The sequence below is a fragment of the Petaurus breviceps genome, unplaced genomic scaffold (genome assembly GCF_028583685.1).
Source record: "Petaurus breviceps papuanus isolate PSGF00001 unplaced genomic scaffold, PetGlider_PUasm1.0 90638, whole genome shotgun sequence".
In the NCBI taxonomy this organism is placed as follows: Eukaryota; Metazoa; Chordata; class Mammalia; order Diprotodontia; family Petauridae; genus Petaurus; species Petaurus breviceps.
In genome coordinates this window covers 7,956,215-7,958,232 of record NW_027187295.1, presented here as the reverse complement: position 1 = coordinate 7,958,232, position 2,018 = coordinate 7,956,215, and the positions used below count along the sequence as shown (strand labels likewise).

At 38.0% G+C, this 2,018-nt stretch overlaps 1 long non-coding RNA gene across 3 annotated transcripts in view; it reads right to left on the bottom strand.

Moving 5' to 3' along the window:
• Positions 1-1,558, bottom strand: part of LOC138143323 (uncharacterized) — a 25,952-nt gene extending 24,394 nt beyond the window's left edge. The window contains exons 1-2 of one of the 3 annotated variants that reach the window (XR_011163673.1): positions 1,259-1,558; positions 760-963 (exon numbers count right to left, since the gene is read on the bottom strand). This is a non-coding gene — a long non-coding RNA (uncharacterized lncRNA). The remainder of the gene's footprint in view (positions 1-759; positions 964-1,258) is intronic. The other 2 variants (XR_011163672.1, XR_011163671.1) reach the window with 2 other exon arrangements.
• Between the last annotated feature and the right edge of the window lie 460 nt (positions 1,559-2,018).

The window sequence follows — 2,018 nt, the reverse complement described above, 5'->3', positions numbered from 1 at the left end:
TGTGTGTGTGTGTGTGTGTGTGTGTGTGTGTGTGTGTGTGTGTGTGTGTAAACACTTGCTCCTGGTCGTGTTTGCAGTTTCTATTAGGCTATCCAACAATGATGCCTGGGCAGCTGGGTGGTACAGTGGATAGAATTCCTGGCCTGGAATCAGGAAGACATCTTCCTGAGTTTAAATCTATCCCCAGACATTTACTACTGTCTTGACCCTGTACAAGTCACTCACTTCACCTGTTTCTCTCAGTTTCCTCATCTGTATAATGAGCTGGAGAAGGAAATATCAAAACACTCCAACACCTTTGCCAGGAAAACCCCAAACAGGTTATGAAAAGTCAGATACTATTGAAATGAATGAACAGCAATAAAATCCAACAATAAATGAGTAATGATGAGGGAATGTGATTATCCTCTCCCACTTGAGGGTATAGAAGAATGCTTCTTCTCCTTCCAGTGTGGGTGATTATTCCCCTTTAACTTGAGTGTAATCAGGTAAAGCAACATGCCCAATGACAACACTTAACTATTTCATAATTACCATTGTTTCCCCCTTCTCCTGGGAAATTCAGAGGAACACTATTTCGCTATTGTGAAAAATAATTGACTCTGTCAAACAGTTATGATGGTGGTCAGCCCAACATTCAATAGGTCTGCATCATTAGACCCAGGCAGCTGAAATGGGAAAGTCAGCTGATATACTTTCTTGCTCTCATTGCACATTGAAACTTATTGTCTTATGGATTCAAGATGTTGAAAATACTACCTGGTAGCCTTCTTGTGAAAGTCTTGAAGAAAGATAGGATTTCTTGAAGCATAAGTATTTGTATGATGAAAAGGTCAAGTATGAAATAATATTTTCAAAGAAAACATCGAGGCATTCATGGGTATGGAAGAGGAACCTTTTGCCAAAGTGTGGACTGCTAGCCCTGCTTCATACTGGTTGTCAACAATTAAGGGCCAATTTTATCTAAAAGTGAAAAAAAAATAAAAGCAAGCTATCACATTTTTCCTTGAATTTTTATAATGGTTCAGCTCCCCATCTAACATGATAGACATGCGATTATTTTGATGGAATGAGTTAAGCTGCAATTAAACACCCTTCACATCCGATGGGCAGGAACTTCTCACCACATATTTAGCATTTGCAAATAATTCTAGGCAGATTGAACTAGACAAGCAAACTGCAGTTTTGTTTAGTCAAGCTGCTTTTATGCAGGAAGTCATACAATAAATCACCTTCCCTCCTGCTGAGGATGCAGTACCTGAACGCCTGGAATAAACTCCAAGTTACAGAAAAAGCATGAACATTTTGTATGTCCCAGGTCCTAGGCCAGCTCCCTTTCTTACTTCATGTTACTGGAAAACAGCACAGGGGCAAACCCTGGAGATGAAGTAATAAAATAGGTTAGCCAAGATAGCTTTTTTTCTGTCTCTTTCTTTTTCCTGGCTTGCTTTAACTGATGTTTTTGTCACAGATGTTACTAATGACACATAAATCGCTGGAACCAATATGGAAAAAATTTTGCACAAGAAATGTTATCCTCTTAGTTTCCATGCCAGGTATAAATTGATTCCATATAGTCTTCCATCACTTTTGTTGACTCTGCTTCTTCCTGCACAGAAATTGATCTGTTTGCATTGACATCTGAGGTCCTAGATCTGCTTAGTGAGACAACTACCCTTCACTGCTAATACTATGTTTTTCTTAAAGGGGACCAAAGTTTTTGTTTTTATTTTTTAACTCTTGGCTGGGGGCAGGGAGGGGGAAGTAAAACTACAGAGGAAAATCATGTCTATGCTTTCTTGTTTATTTTTTCAAATGAGGCATTATTTTTCAGCTGCCAAAAATAATTTGACTATTTGATGTCTGTCTTTGAAATCATCAAGGATTTAAATGTGCAATTAACGATTTCTAAATGACATCAATTGCTATAAAGCTGAATAGCCCTGTTTTGTTTCCATATGTAAATGTTTCCCTTGGTACTATATGCAAACTGATTCTTCTTACTTTTTTATTCTCTA